Raw genomic sequence first — 17,509 nt, 5'->3', positions numbered from 1 at the left:
GGCTTGTGTTTTCTCTTGGTTTATTCCATTTTCTAGTAGCTTTCTGAAAGGCAAATGTTCTGTGGTATTATATTTATGTAAGTGTCTTTATTTTACCCCAACTATTAGTTTAGCTGGCTTTCAAATTATAAAGGTGAAATTGTTCTTAAGAGCTCTGAAGGAATTCATAGCATCTGTTGTAAAATTAGAAGCCCTTCTTACTTCCATCACTCTTCAGATCACTTTTGTCTCCTCTGTGGAAGATTATACAATCTCATTTTGAAGCTTATCAAATGTTTCTCTTTGTTGTATCTAGAGTTCTGAAATGTCACAGCCATGTTACTTATTATGAGTCTATAGTCATTCATTTTGCCATGCATTTTATGGGTCCTTTCAGTCTGACAATTTGTGTCCATCAACTCTGGGAAAATTCCTCATATTTTTTCTTTAATTTTCTTGCCTTTGTTTTTGGTTCTGGAACTCTAATTAAACATTCTACCTCCTGGACCTATTTTTTTTCTGTCATTTTTTATGTTTTTTTTATTTTCTTCATACTTTCTGGAAAATTTACCTTTTTCAAACTTTTGAGACTTTGATTTCTGCTATCATACTTTTAACTTCCAAGGCCTTTTTTGATCTCTGTATAATTTTTTATTATATCCTGTTGTTTTCTTTCTATGAATTTAATTAAAATTATTGTTTTGTTTTGAAATTTATTGCTTCCTGCTTTCTCTACTTTTTCCAGGTTATTCTTTCTGTTAATATGTTTTCGTCTTTTTAATCTTGAGGCTTTCCTCAGCTATGTAGCAATCTTTGATTACATGTTCAAATTTATGTTAGGGGCATTAGAAAGCTATTTTAGAGCTCTGTGAATATGGCTGGGCATTTTGTGGGTGGAAACCCCTGGTGTCATTATCTTTAGGTTTGGAAACCTTTTTTCTAGGGCTAATAAGAGTCTAATAAGAAGAGTTCTCCAGTCTTCTGCCTCTAGGTTAGTGATTCTCAAGTGGGACAATTTGGCCCCCTAAGAGAAATTCAGCAGTGTCTAGAGATTTATTTGATTGCCGCGGATAGGTTGCTACTGAAAACTGATGCATAGAACCTGGGGGTCTTGTTACATCCTACAGTGCATAGGGCAGCTCCAACAAGGAAGAACAATCAAGTTTAAATTGTTATCCTGAGAAACCCTGCTTTAGGGTATAAGTCTGATTGCCAGTGCTATGAGAACTATGTGAAATAAGAGAGCTAGAGAGCCTCAACATTCAATATATAAACACTCTCTTAATCCTCTCCTCCCCCTCAAAACTTTTTTGTCTGATACCCTCACCTTCTGCTGTGTCTTGTGTCCCCAGGGTAGATTTCTTCTGTCTTACCCTGTATAGAAAATAAGCCTCATGGTCTTTGATGAAGTAGGTTAGGGGCTTCTGTTTAATTTAAGCTGTGTTAGCACTGCAAGTCTTTTAGAAATGGTTTTCTCATTGAATTCTAGCCCAAATTAAAAGACCAGTTATTAAGTGAACTTGTTGTATGTTTATATTATTTAGAGTATTGGCTGACGAGACTGGATGGCTTTGTATATTTTACTAAATGCATAAGTAGAAAAATAAGACATGAGTTGAAGATTATAAACCAAAAGGTAAATGAAACCTGGAATTGACAGCTGTTCCCATCCTTTCATTTCTGTTTTATTCTGTCTTTTCATTCCTGATCTTGCTCAAAGCACTTATCTTAAACATGCTTTGGGGTTGCTACCTTTTCCTAATGTCTTTTTACCCTTTATCTTATATTTTCCCATGTCTCTCCTCACCTCCCATAAAACATAACAAATTCTTAGTTCTATACTACTTTTTGGATTAATAGGGGAATTGAGAATAGTGTGAAATTTTGACCTGCCTTAGTCTGTTTTGTATTGCTATAAAAGAATACCTAAGACTGGGTAATTTATAAAGATACGAGGTTTTATAGCTCACAGTTCTGCAGACTGAGAAGTTCAAGAGCATAGACCTGGCTTCTGGCAAGATCTTTCATACTTCACAACATGGTGGACAAGGTCAAAGGAGAAAAAGAAACATTCAAAGAGAGGAAAATCTGAGGAGTGCATAGTGGCCTTATAACAACCCACTCTTGTGGGAAGGAACTAAGCCGTTCGCCAGAGAACTAATCCAGTCTCATGAGAGCCAGGACACACTAACTCCAGAATAGCACTAAGCCATTTATGAGGCATCTACCCCTAGAACCCAGACACCTCCCTCTAGGCCTCACCTTTCAACGTTGCCACACTGGGGTTCAAATTTCCACATTAGCTTTGGCGGTGATAAAGAAACCAAATCCAAATTATAGCATGACCAAAGAGTTGAGGTCAGACTTTTCAAGAATTAAGTTCTGATCTGTTGGCTTTTCACTTGCACATTTTCACTTTCTCCTTTGTTTCTTTTTTGTATTGTTTACAAAAATATACATTTTCTAATACAGATAACCCAGAAATGTCAGTCTTAAATGCACTCTTAATATGACCACTTGTATGGTTTGTATATGTCTCAGTCAACTTACTTTATAATGAGTAAATACCAAAACTATTTTCCCTAAAAAGCTGGGTTTCAGCTAATACCTATTAGACTTTGGTGTTTTTTTAATTATGTCCAACATGTTATACTAACATTGCTGTAATATCTGGTGAGCATTATGTTTTTAAAATTTTATGTTACAACACATTTTATGTTTGTAACATGTTTAAAAGTTAAAATAGAATTTTAGCATCATAATTTACACTTAGAAATTTATATGTTCAAATTGTAACGTACAGGATTTGATTTAAATGTACAAGAAAAATTTTAAAGTTACAAACATAAGTAATATACATTCAGTATAAAAGTATTAAAAAATGAAAATTACCTATAACCTTTGCACCCAGAAATAATTCCAAGATGCTAATATGTGTAATATTAGTCTTTTTAAACTATATTTTTATACATTTAATAGCAGCATGGGATCATAGAGCTTTGTCATGTACTTTGAGAAGAAATAATCATAGATAACATCTTTTCATTACATTAAATACTTACAAAATAACAATATGTTTGTTTGCTTTATGTTGCAAGAGTCTCTTCTCAACCATTAGGAATTATGCTCTTGAATAGTGTAATGATTGGTGTTGACAAAGAAAAATAAGATATAAAAAATTTTCTTACTTTAGTGTATAAATGTTCTTGAAATGTCTTATTTCTTTAAAAACGACAAACATATGAATGAATTCATTCTTTGTTTTGTACATTCTATGGATTTTGATAAATATATAATGATCCATCATTACAGTATCATACAGAATAGTTTCATTGCCCTAAAAATCTCATGTTCCATACTTCTCTTTCCTTGACAACCCTTGACAACCACTGATCTTTTAGTGAAAAGATCACTAAAACGTCTATTTCTGTAGTTTTGCCTATTCCAGAATATCTTATAGTTGGAAACATACAGTAGGTAGTCTCTTCAGATTGCCTTCTTTCACTTAGCAGTATACATCTGAGTTTCCTTCATGTCTTTATTTCTTTGACATGCTGAGTAAGATTCCATTTTATGGATGTACCACAGTTTGTTTATCCATTCACATATTGAAGGACACTCTTACTTACTTCCAAGTTTTGGCAATTATAAATAAAACTGCTATAAACAGGAAGGTATAGGTCTTTGTGTGGACCTGTCTTCAACTCATTTGGGTGTAACCAGGGTGCATGATTGCTAGATTATGTAAAACAAATATGTTTAGTTTTATAAGAAGCTGCCAAACTGTTTTCCAAAGTGACTGTGCCATTTTGCTTTTCCGTGAGCCATGAATGAGAGTTCCTATTGCTCTACCTTCTCACTAGTATTTGATATTGTCATTGTTTTGGATTTAGCCATTGTAATAGGTGTGCAATGGTATCTCATTGTTTGATTATGTAATTCCCTATTAACGTACGATGTTGAGCATCTTTTCATATGCTTATTTGCCACCTGCATATCTTATTTGGTGAGATGTTTATTTGGATGCCAATTTTAAACTGGGTTGTTTATTTCCTTGTTGAGTTGTTTGTACATTTCGTGTAACAGAATAAGTGTTTTTCACATATTTTATCCCCGTGTGTATTTTGTGTTTTAATTTTCTTAATAGTGCCATTTGTAGAGCAGAAGTTTTTAATTTTAATGAAGTCTAAATCAATTTTTTATTTTCTTTCATGGATTGTACTTTCGGTGTTGTATCTAAAAACACATGGCCATAACCAAGGTCACCTAGATTTTCTTTTGCCTTACATTTTTGGAGTTTTGTTTGTTTGTTTGTTTGTTTTTTGAGATGGAGTCTCACTGTGTCGCCAGGCTTGAGTGCAGTGGTACAATCTTGGCTCACTACAACTTCCGCCTCCTGGGTTCAAGTGATTCTCCTGCCTCAGTCTCCCAAGTAGCTGGAACTACAGGCACGCACCACCATGCCCAGCTAATTTTTGAATTTTTAGTAGAGACGGGATTTCACCACCTTGGCCAGGATGGTCTCGGATCTCTTGACCTCATGGTCCATCAGCCTCTGCCTCCCAAAGCACTGGGATTACAGGCATGAGCCACTGCACCTGGCCTGTTTTTTTGTTTTTGTTTTTTTTTGAGATGGAGTCTCGCTCTGTTGCCCAGGCTGAAGTACAATGGTGCGATCTTGGCTCACTGCAACCTCCGCCTCCTGGGTTCAAGTGATTCTCCTGCCTCAGCTTCCCGATGTGTCTGGAATTTATTCCTTCCATTGGGTTCTTGGTCTCGCTGACTTCAAGAATGAAGCCGCGGACCCTCGCAGTGAATGTTACAGCTCTTAAAGATGGTGTTTCTGGAGTTTGGATGTTCAGATGTGTCCGGAGTTTCTTCCTTCCGGTGGATTTGTGGTCTCGCTGACTTCGGGAGTGAAGCAGCAGACCTTTGCAGTGACTGTTACAGCTCTTAAAGGTGGCGCATCTGGAGTTGTTTGTTCCTCCCAGTGGGTTTGTGTGTTGCTGACTTCAGGAATGAAGCCGCAGACCCTCATGATGAGTGTTACAGCTCATAAAGGTAGTGCGGAGCCAAAGAGTGAGCAGCGGCAAGATTTATTGTGAAGAGCAAAAGAACAAAGCTTCCACAGCATGGAAGGGGACCCCCAGCGGGTTGCCACAGCTGGCTCGGGTGGCCAGCTTTTATTCCCTTATTTGGCCCCACGCACATCCTGCTGATTGGTCCATTTTACAGAGCGCTGAGTGGTGCGTTTTTACACAGTGCTGATTGGTGCGTTTACAATCCTTTAGCTAGACACAGAGTGCTGATTGGTGCATTTTTATAGAGTGCTGATTGGTGCATTTACAATCCTTTAGCTAGACACAGAGCGCTGAGTGGTGCATTTTTACAGAGTGCTGATTGGTGCATTTACAATCCTTTAGACACAGAGCGCTGATTGGTGCATTTTTATAGAGTGCTGATTGGTGCATTTACAATCCTTTAATCCACAGAGCGCTGAGTGGTGCGTTTTTTTATGGAGTGCTGATTAGTGCATTTACAGTCCTCTAGCTAGGCAGAAAAGTTGTCCAAGTCCCCACTCGACCCAGGAAGTCCAGCTGGCTTCACCTGTCACCAAGTAGCTGGGATTACAGGCGCCTGCCACCATGCCCAGCTAATTTTTGTATTTTTCGTAGAGACGGGGTTTCACCATGTTGGTCAGGCTGGTTTCGAACTCCTGACCTCAAGTGATCCACCTGCCTTGGTGTCCCAAAGTGCTGGGATTACAGGCGTGAGCCACTGTGCCCAGCCATTTTTGGAGTTTTATAGTTTTGCATTTTATATTTAGGTCTGTGATCCATTTTTAGTTTTTTTGCGTGTGAAAGTTGTAAGGTCTGTGTCAATTCATGTTTTGGCATGTGTATGTCTAGTTTTTCCTTTACCATTTGTTGCAAAGATTGTTCTTTTCTCCATTGAATTGCCTTTGCTTATTTGTAAAAGACCAGCTGACTATGTTTATGTGGGCCTGTTTCTGGACTCTGTTTTGTTCCCTTGATTTGTCTGTTCTTTCACTATTACCACACTGTGTTGATTAGTATAGTTTTATAATGTCTTGAAGTTGGGTAGGTTTTGTCCTCCGACTTTGTTCTCCTTCAGTATCGTGTTGGCTCTCCTGGGTCTTTCTTTTTGTGTGTACTTTAAAATCAGTTTGTCATATCCACAAAATAACTGTCTAGAATTTTGATTGGGATTGCATTGAATTTTTAGATCAAGGTTCGAAGAACTGACATTTAACAATATGAATTTTTTCTACTCTTGAATGATCTCATTTATTTAGACTTTGATTTCTTGAATCAGAATTTTATAGTGATCCTCATAGAGATCTTGTACATATTTTGTTAGATTTATATCTACATTTTTGGTGAGTGTTTTTTGTTGTTGTTGCTAATGTATATGGTATTATTTTAATTTCTAATATCAGTTGTTCATTACTGATACATAGGAAAGAAGTTGACAATTTGTATATTAACCTTGTATCCTGCAACCTTTCTGCAGTAGTTTATTAGTTCCAGTGATTTTGTTGTTATTTTGGGATTTTCTACATGTATAATCATAGCATACTATTGGGACAAAGAATGATGAGAAAAGGTATATAAAGAATGATAAAAATATAATAAAACAGTGTATTTGAGCCTATTTGTTCATAGTTGATCATCAGTTATTGTCCCATTGATAGCCTTTTAACTTTGGGGAGTAAAAGGGATTGCAGAAAAGGATGAAGGTAGGGTACCAAAGTTCTAAGCCATATAATACTGTCTTTTTTAAGCCCCCACCCCCCCAATTTTTAGCTCTCCTTTTCCCACCCAAAAAGCACAGCTGTCTAAAAATCCTATTTCATTGTAAATGTCAACTGACATTTCCATTTATCCTTGCAAGATTACCTAAGCATGCTAATGGGGGGATGGACAACATATTCATTAGCAAAACAGAATTGGAGAATATCGTTTCGTTGACTCTAGAATTTGGTCTCCTGTGCTTTCTGCATAAGCTGAAGGGTCTCATTAGAAACAATGTATTATTCCTAAAAGTTTTTAGGGAAAATTTAAAGATTTTTCTAGGATAATTTCTAGGGTAATTTCTAGCAATTCTTAAATAATTTATCTCTAAAGCAATGTTATTTTCAGTTTTTTTCCTTCCAAAAATAGTTTAATATTTACTAATTAATTTACTGGAGTTGTAGCATATTGTAGGGGCCAAGAACAAACTTCCCTTTCAGCCTCTGAAGGTTCTTTGAAAATCAGCTGAAAAAAGGCAGATTAATAGGAGAAAGGGCATATGATTTTAATTGATCTTGGTTTTACGTGACATGGGAGTCTTCAGAATAAAGACCTAAAGATACAGGTGAAAACTGTCCATTGGTATGCCTAGGTTTAGCAAAGTCTGGACAGCTGTGTACTGAGTGGGGAAACCCAGCAAGGCCTGCCTGTCTGTATAGATTCTTCTTGGCCTCTCTGTGCAGCATTCTTTCCTTCCGGGTATGGAACAGCACCCTTTCTGGAATGGGGGTCGTATGACCTACAATCAAACAGGATAGGTCAGATATTTCTTTATGGTTGGTTTTTACACAGAAAGATGAGGGCAGGGAACATTAGAGTAATATATTTAGGTTCTGTGGCTGGCTTTGGGGAAAGGGGGTTCTGGTTTCTGTGAACTACCTTGGGGATGAGGGATGGTAGTTTCGGTGGCTAGCCTCAGGAGAATGAGAGGCCAGAGACAGGAAGTTAGGAGATGGTCAGAGAGAGCTGCTTTGGAGGACTTTATTTTGGAGTATCATTTCCTGAGCCCTAGCAATATCGTACATTTAAGTAAACTCAAGTCTGTAAACATGGCAAAGGAAAAATTTATTTGAATAGTGGATAGTATTCTATTCATTATTCTTCTCAAATGAACATATACCCTGAAGTAATTGGTATTGCAAGAAAGTACAGTTCTGTAATTTATGGGAAGTTTGGGGCTTTTCAAGGAAAATTTGTCTACATGTGCCTTCTCACCGACTGATTTTAGTGCCCTAGTCTTAAATCTTATGTCCCATATAATGCAACCATCCTTCACAAAAATGATATTTTTGTCAGGGGCAGTACCTCACACCTGTAATCCCAGCTATTTAGGAGGCTGAATCAGGAGGATTGCTTGAGGCCAGGAGTTCGAGACTTCAGTGAGCTATTATCGTGCCACTGCCCTAGTTGACAGAGGGAAGCCCCATCTCTTAAAACCAAAAACAAAAAAAAGTTTTTGTTGATTCAAGTGTCTGTTGCCCTTATACTATTTATCCATCCAAGTAAACACATTAGCTTGGATTCACAAGCTTAAATTCTCCTCCTCTTCAGCATGTTTTTAGTCAGAGAAGGTAGCCTACTTCCATGTGCTCAGAGAACATAGACTACTGTTGATCACTATAATATTTAAGATGTAAGGTAGTTATATCAGTGCCAGTAAGATCATATAATGCATTTCCAAAGCTTCTAAAGGATTTCTAAATAGGTTGCAAATTTGTGTTAGTTCTTTTGTTAGCCTATATAATTCAGAAGTAAATGCATTTTATTTTAAGACATATACTTTAAAGAAGTCCTCCAACTAGTATTTCTTTTTTATTCATTCATCAACACTACTGCAGAATTGATACTTTGTATCATTTACAAGGTGTATTCCATGGTTAATAATCAAAACAAATGTAGTAATGTCTGTTTCATTTTATGAGACAGAGTCTTGCTCTGTCTTGCCCCGTGGAGTGCAGTGGTGCGATCTCCGCTTACTGCAGCCTCCGCCTCCCGGGTTCAAGCGATTCTCCTGTCTCAGCTTCCCGAGTATCTGGGATTACAGGTGCGCACCACGACACCTGGCTAATTTTGTATTTTTAGTAGAGACGGGGTTTCACCATGTTGTCTAGTCTGGTCTCAAACTCCTGAACTCAGGTGATCCACCCACCTCAGCCTCCCAAAGTGCTGGGATTACAGGTGTGAGCCACCATGCCCGGCCAACTGTAGTAATTTCTAAATGTCTTTCCTTACTGAAGATATCATAGTATTAACTCTGTGATTATTCTTCTGGGGGTTGTTTATTTCATAACTATTGACCTCCCATGTTCTTGAAAACAACTTTATTGGCTTATTCATGAATATCAAGGCTCTAATAGGTACTTTATAAAGTAAGTAAACTTATTAAAAGATATATACATACGGGGTGCGGTGGCTAACGCCTGGAATCCCAGCACTTTGGGAGGCTGAGGTGGGCGGATCACAAGGTCAGGAGTTCGAGACCAGCCTGGCCAATATGGTGAAACCCCGTCTCTACTAAAAATACAAAAATTAGCCAAGCGTGGTGGCGCATGCCTGTAATTCCAGCTCCTCAGGAGGCTGAGGCAGGAGAATCGCTTGAACCCTGCAGGCGGAGGTTGCAGTGAGCTGAGATGGGGCCACTGCACTCCAGCCAGGCGAGAAAGTCCAGCTCAAAAAAAAAAAAAAGATATATATGTATATATGTTTATATTCATATATGTGTATATATATGTATGTGTGGTTGTGTGTGTCTGTGTATATATGATTCCAGACATACTGCCATGTACTAGTGAAGACTACTGAAATTCAGAGGTTAGAGAGAACATGGCTTTTCTGGAGAATTGCAAGCCTTTTCAATTATTTAATCAATTTAAGTACCAAGACATTATAAAATATTTTTCTTCATTTTAATATCAATGAGAAGATATCATGGCATCATATTACTTAACTAAAGATTATCAAACCTTGGAATCATTTAATCTGAATGTGTGCTTAAGTAAATTGTGTCCTTTTAATATTCACTGGCAACAAATGAGGAGAAAAAAAGATTTTACAAAACTGTCAATAATTACCACGGTTTATTCACCTGTGGTCCAAAAGTTGATTTGTGTGGAATTATTCTTCAGCTCTGGAGAACTCAAGGAAACATCTCACCAGAGGCTGTGCCCCAACTTGATATAGATAGCATTTTTGAGCTGATCTCTTTAGGAAGAACGAATAGAGTTTACTTATTTTCTAACTTTGAATTTATATCAGTATTGGCCCTTATTTCTCCCCACCCTCAACCATTCTTTTAACTCTATTTTAATCTTTACCTCTGTACAAACAATCCAACTGGGGGAAAAAAAAAGAATGAAAACTAATTCTGATGGACTGAAAAAACAGCTTAAATGTATTTTTCTTGCCTCAGTTTCATCTCAAAGGACAGTAACAAAACATGGAAACCACCTTCAAATTTCTTCTAAAATACCTTTCATTTTACGTTATTTGACTGTTTAGCTAGCAATTCAAGAACATTTTATCTAACTGAAGAGAGGCAAAGTTCTGACCTTTTGTCCATACTTACCTGTCTTTGAGAAATGTCAGCTGTGTGAAGTTAGGTCCTAGGTAAACAGTAATAGAATTTGTATTTTAACATTTTTCTAATAAAGGGAGTGGGGAGTGGTATTGTTTTTGGTGTTTTCTTCTGCCACCATCTGGAAAGAGAACAGTATTAAACATCTTTTTAATTTACTAAGAGTTCTTTTCACAAGGTAATGCCCCCATCTGCTGGAGCTGTAAGGTTTTGCCTCAAAGTAAAGCTGTTAAAGAAAATAATACATGATCATTTGTGTATTTTTGAATTGTATTTTCCAGTCTCATCCACCAATTTTACCAAGGTTTTTGTAGGAGTTGTTAGCCAATTTCATCTTCTCTTGATGTGTTAGTTCTTCTTCCAAACTAAGAAAAACTTGATATAAATTAGTTGTTCTTGGAAAGTGGTGCATGGTTTTTGTTTCTTGTTGTTGTTGTTGTTCCTGTTGTTGTTTTTGAGGTGAGTCTCGCCCTGTTGCCCCGGTGGGAGTGCAGTGTTGGCGATCTTGGCTCACTGCAATCTCCGCCTCCTGGGTTCAAGCAGTTCTCCTGCCTCAAGTCTCCTGAGTAGCTGGGATTACAGGCACGTGCCACCACACCTGGCTAATTTTTGTATTTTTAGTAGAGATGGAGTTTCACCATGTTGGCCAGGCTTGTCTCAAACTCCTGACCTCAAGTGATCTGCTGTGGGCACACCTCAGTCTCCCAAAGTGCTGAGATTACAGGCGTGAGCCACTGCGCCTAGCCGAAAAGTGGTATGTTTTTATATTTTTAACAAATGGGTATGAGAAAACAAAAAATGCTTCGAACAGTCTGAGCTCTGAGGTATGCAGGCCCAGAGAGATGTGAGTAGAATGGGACTTCAGTTATGCCCCCATACTCCACCCCTAACTCCCTACCCCCTGCCACTCTGTAGCCAATGGATAGTTTGTTATTTTAATGTAGATTCTTGGTGAACAACTCAGAATGTGCCTTTTTATTTTTCTTTTTCTCTTTAAAAATCTACTCGTAACTGCTGCTAATGAGCATATTCAGGGCAACTTGAATCTATGCTCCTTGGTTGTAACCCTCAAGCTTGGCCCAAATGAACTCTCTGTGCATGTTATTAAGTTTGCCTCAACTTCTTTCCTTTTAGGTCAACACATATAAAACTTACTTACATTATTTACAGAAATATTTGTGAATAGAATAAAAAGTTCTGTTTATAAATGTTTTAAGTGTATAGATATGAGAATTTTTATAGGTAATACCTAATTTTTGGCTATAAAATCAGTGTTGGAAACATTTTCAAAATCTCCTATAACACAAATTTCTTTTAAAAAGCAGTTTCTTTCCTACTTTTATTTTAAAATTCCAGATGAAGTAAATCTTTCTTCTTGTTTTTTTTTTTTTTTTTTTTTTTTGCATTTTGTTTTTTATTTACTAAGCAGCATGCTGTTGACAGGCAGCCATTTTTCATTCCAGGAAAGAGCTGCAGTTGGAACAGCTGAGATTATTTCACTTACATTTTAAAAATAATAACATCTTTAAATTCAGCAAGTGAGGCTGGGCGTGTTGATTCAGGCCTGTAATCCCAAGTGAGGCCAAGGTGGGTGGATCACCTGAGGTCAGGAGTTCGAGACTAGCCTGGCCAACATGGTGAAACCCCCATCTCTACTAAAAATGCAAAAATTAGCCAGGCATGGTGGCACATGCCTGTAATCCCAGCTACTATCTCCTGAGGCAGGAGAATAGCTTGAACCCAGGAGGCGGAGGTTGCAGTGAGCCAAGATTGCAACATGGCACTCCCACCCGGGCAACAGAGCGAGATTCTGTCTCAAAAAAAAAAAAAATTCAGCAAGTCAGCTGGATTCAGTAATGTCTCCAAACTGGATTCATATACCTACATTGTGTATTAATGAGCCGAAAGTAAATGAATATGTGATGGTGCCACTTGGAACCCCTTCTTCTTATTGATCTTGAACTCTTCCCTTTCCTTAGGGCTTCTGGGTTGAGTAACATGACTTGACCTGCTGATACAGAGACCAGGTAAAATTTGTCAATTTATATATTAAATATTAGTTAAGTTTAATTTAGCTCTTATTTTTTGGATGGATATTTATAGGTAAACATATTACAATACTTTCTTTTTTTTTTTTTTTTTTTGAGATGGAGTCTCGCTCTGTCGCCCAGGCTGGAGTACAGTGACGCTATCTTGGCTCACTGCAAGCTCCACCTCCCGGGTTCACACCATTCTCCTGCCTCAGCCTCCCAAGTAGCTGGGACTACAGGCACCCGCCACCACACCCAGCTAATTTTTTGTATTTTTAGTAGAGATGGGGTTTCATCATGTTAGCCAGGATGGTTTCGATCTCCTCACCTCATGATCTGCCCGCCTCGGCCTCCCAAAGTGCTGGGATTACAGGTGGGAGCCACTGCGCCCAGCCTACAATACTTTCTTATTCCAGAGGGTTATTTTGCACCAGCCACCTTACTGACCATTTATATGAAAGATAGAAAAAATTGTTTATCTGTTGCCTCTTTGACCTATGCTTGGACAACTTTGAAACTAAATAAATAGGACATGTTCACACCTGTTTTCTCCTCAAATGCTTTTTTTTTGGTACACAGTGTTACAGCTCCTGGCATCGTAATTACTAGTAAGACGCTCATAATACTAGAGTACTTTTGATTATCCAGCTGAGGTACATGGTTCTTTTTCTTAAACAATTTGATCCACTAATTCTTATTTTTGTTTTTTTACCTTATGGTAGCTGTAGAAAAAATTTTGTTTTTTACCTTATGGTGGCTACCTCATGGTAGCTGTAAAAAAAAAATTTAAAATATGTTACTTTGTGTGTGTGTGTGTATATATATGTATATAATATATATTATAATATACATTATATATATTATAATTGTATATTATATATTATATTATATATAATATAATATATAATATATATTTATATATTATATTATATATAATATAATATATAATATATATTTATATTATATATTTATATTATATATAATATATTCTATTATATAATATATAATATATAATATAATTAATAAATATTATATATTATATATTATACATACATATACATATACATACATATACATATATACACATATACATATATACACACATATACATATATACACATATACATATACATACATACATACACATATACATATGTATCTATATATGGAAAGTTCTTGTTAAGTGACAAATATTATGAAATAGAGCCCATTTTGGTTGAAAAAGTATGTGTGTATGTAGACATGCCACATTTTTAACCTAATAAAAATTAAAGGAATTGCTGGACTTCAGATATTTATTAAACCCAAGAGATTTTTTTTTTAAAGATCTCAATCTTAGGTTAAAAAAAGTTTCAAGCTGGTCAAGGTGTCGACCCAGCTACTTAGGAGGCTGAGACAGAAGGATCTCTTGAGCCCAGGAATTCAAATCCAGCTTGTGCAATATAGTGAGACCCTGGGTCTAAAAAAAAATTGTTTTAAGTTCTTTTTTACACTCCATGTTTTAAGTTTAGACATTATCTTTCTACTCTGAAAAATGAAATTAGCAACCTTATGCATTCATGCCACTTTTTTTTCATTTTTTTTGTTGAATATTTTCACTCTGTAACGACTTATGTTTCCACCTGCTACTATAAGTATTTACCTTTTTTTGGTTTTAGTTTTTTATTTTAGTGGATTCAAAGGTTACTAGTGTGTGTGTGTGTGTGTGTGTGTGTGTGTGTGTATAAAATTGTGTTTTTAATTATGCTTTAGTTGGCTGGATTTTGTCGTTGAGTTCCCCATGTCCCCCTGCAACACACATACTCCACACAAGGCTTTATTGTCTCTGTGTACTAAATAAGTTCATTCTTATTTGATAAGGCTATACCTGTTACCTTTATATGTGAGTGACATCTTTGCTAGGTATGAGTCTTGGTCTCTCTCTCAGAACTTTGTAGATATTATGACACCATATTTTAGCATTTTTTTTTCTCCCTTGTAGGTGTTTTTCAGCCTAAGTCCCAATGAATTCTTTTTTTGGGGCTTGAAATTTGATAATTGAATTACAATTTTTATCAGTTTTCTTCTTTTCATATTTGATACATTGATGAGAGTTTAGGAGATTTTATTGATGCCAGTATAGCTTTTAAGAGTGAGGTTAAAGTTAGGAACTATGGAGAACTGTAGAATTTTCTAGGCTTGTTTATTATTAACTTGTCTCTTTGTTTAGTTACTGCTAAAGTATTTCTGTTTAACAATTTTTTGTTTTGCTTTATTAGAGGAAAAAGATTCTCTGATTCCATTTTTTACCATTTTATCTGCACAATTCCTAATTAAAATTCCAAAGTTTCTATACGAAACATGTATTCCTTTTTAGCGATGGGAAGAAAGTTTATGATCTTAAAGATGTCTACAGAAAAAAATACAAATTGTACACATAGACATTCAAAGAGAAGTGAATTGTCGGTATTGAACATCTGTTAATAATAACTGTGTTCTTTCAGAATGTATTCCTCTGCTATGTTTTGTCTCCTAAAGAAAAGCCCAGTGATGATTTTGATGACTTTTCTGATGTTTGCAGGGTTTTTTTTCATGCCAGTTGAGACTAACCAACCTCTGATTGGGAGTCAATAGACCTAACAGCTACTGCTGCTGTTAAGTAAGCTATGTTATCTTGGGCAGGTCATTTAAAATCTTGTGTTTGTTTTCACTTCTATAGGTAGTACTATGTGTTTTTTGAGGTCCCTTTCTTTACTAACCCAGTGAGTATATCCCTTGTTTTATGCGGATACTGCCTTATCTGTGGGAGATACATATGTACACACACATATACACATATATATTATTCCAACAAGAATGTAAGTTTTTTTAAGATAGAGACCAAATTTTATATTTCTCATCTTTCCCATAGTGCTTGTCACAGAGCCTTGTAATAAGTAAACTCTAAAAAGTTAGGTTAAATTGATTGAGAAGGTCTAGCATTGACTTGTAGCTACTTGGTTGTCTTATTAACTACAGTTTATATAGATTAAACATTTTATTTAATCCTTTTTCAAAATATGTTCATTTTCTAGATCATTTGTAATGTCATTCCAGTAAAAATTTGCCTTTCAGTTTAGTGAAAATACATCTTTAAGCAATGCTGGAAACTAAAACCATGAACTCATTTATATATATATCTATTACCCATACAGAAACACATGTATGGAAATTGAGCAGATATGCCAATCTGTGGTGCTTGGTCATGTTTCATTAATCATGAATTGTTATCACAGCTTAACTCAGCATCATCAGAAAATTTATATCCTGTTTACATTGCTGACAGTAGCAAGTTGAGTGTGTACAGTCTGTTGCATGAAAGGACTTGTGAGTGACTTATGACAACAGTATTATTTAGGTGAAGCAATAATGTGTTGAAAACATATTTTGTATTAATCACCTAATATATTCAACATATATTAATATACTTTGAAACATATATTTGAAACGTACTCATTCAACAATAATTTATTGAGCAGCTTATTTTCAGATGGAGTTGGTGTGGTATTCCAAATCACGTCTCATGTGTGTGCCCTTGTAAGATTTGATAATTCTGAATTCTTTTAAGAAGCTATTCTAAGTTAGTTGTAATATGCTCATAATATAGATAGAAGTTGTATACCATTGCTAGTCAGCAAGCAGAGAGGTATTTGGTAAATTGACCAAACTTCAAATTTGGCGTGAAGGACTGTCACCAGGAGTTCATCCAGGTTGCTTCTCCCACAGAGTTTAGGATTATGTTAGTCTAAAAAACAGTGATGAGAACTAACCTAAGATGAGGAGCTTAAGTTAGTTGTGCAAACTAAATGGAGGGCTTTTATGTTCTACTTCTAAGACAGGAAAACATTTGACATCTGAATGGCTGTTGAGCTATATGTAAGAATAAGTTATTAGTGTCAGCTATTTTCTAATTCTGTCTTTAGATGTTAAGAGAGTTTACTAAGGCTGGGCGCGGTGGCTCACACCTATAATCCCAGCACTTTGGGAGGCCGAGGCGGGTGGATCACGAGATCAGGAGATCGAGACTATCCTGGCTAACATGGTGAAACCCCGTCTCTACTAAAAATACAAAAAATTAGCCGGACGTGGTGGCAGGCGCCTGTAGTCCCAGCTACTCAGGAGGCTGAGGCAGGAGAATGGCGTGAACCCCGGGAGGCAGAGCTTGCAGTGAGCCAAGGTAGTGCCACTGCACTCCAGCCTGGGCAACAGAGCGAGACTCCATCTCAAAAAAAAAAAAAAAACCATAGAGTTTACTGAATAGTTATCATTATTGTTGGGCAAACAGAGTTAGTCTAAAATACATTATGCAGAATCAGTGAGGTAGACATAGAGGCTCTGAGTGAGGGTTTGGATCTGAGGAAGGCATCATGAGAAAGAAGAGTTATAAGTACTCATGAAACCTCAAGAGCAGTAAAGGATGTACTTCATACTTTTTAGAATTTATCAACAAGCAACCCTTGGAAAGCATAGGAATGGAGAATTACAATTAATAAGCCACTTCAGTTGAAAAATGGGAGTATGAATATACATGTGATTGAGTCGAGATTATTTAGTCATCCTGCTTTAGTTAGCATGTAACTATAAAATTTCAAATACAGATACAGTAAGTAGTGGTCAGTGAATATATTTCAGAATTCATCCCTTCCTTTGTAAAGGTATAGATTGTAGGGGACTTACTGTCATGGGGAAATGCACATAGGCCATTTAGAGAGCAGACAGCTTTAGATGACACATTTTTACAATTCCTGTAATTTTTGTCCTTTGTCGATACAGAAGTAAATTTAAAATGGTCAGTAGCTCTCTAATGTATAATATAGTAGTGCTCTGGAACTGCAGTAGTGAGAATTTCCTCCATATGCAGTTGACTCTTGAACAATGTCAGGGTTAGGGGTCGAAACACCCCCTCCCTACCCAAAGCAGTTGAAAATCTGCATATAACTTTTGCCTCCCCAGAAACTTAACTGCTAATAGCCTACTTGACTGGAAGCCTTGCTGGTAACACAGTCGATTAATATATATTTTATATATGTATTATATATCGTATTATTATAATAAAGTAAGGTAAAGAAGAGATATTTAGAAAATATATCTAC

General features: G+C 36.4%; 1 protein-coding gene across 22 annotated transcripts in view; it reads left to right on the top strand.

The window, feature by feature from the left end:
* ORC4 (origin recognition complex subunit 4) overlaps positions 1 to 17,509 on the top strand; it is a 92,880-nt gene that overhangs the window by 20,136 nt on the left and 55,235 nt on the right. For 11 of the 22 annotated variants that reach the window (XM_063712507.1, XM_063712510.1, XM_063712508.1 and 8 more), the window contains exon 2: positions 12,348 to 12,395. The gene's annotated coding sequence lies outside the window, so the exon portion shown is untranslated. 22 annotated transcript variants of the gene reach the window in all.

Source organism: Pongo abelii, chromosome 11 (assembly GCF_028885655.2).
Source record: "Pongo abelii isolate AG06213 chromosome 11, NHGRI_mPonAbe1-v2.0_pri, whole genome shotgun sequence".
In the NCBI taxonomy this organism is placed as follows: domain Eukaryota; kingdom Metazoa; phylum Chordata; class Mammalia; order Primates; family Hominidae; genus Pongo; species Pongo abelii.
The sequence above is the reverse complement of the archived record's forward strand: the minus strand, read 5'-3'. Positions and strand labels throughout refer to the sequence as shown.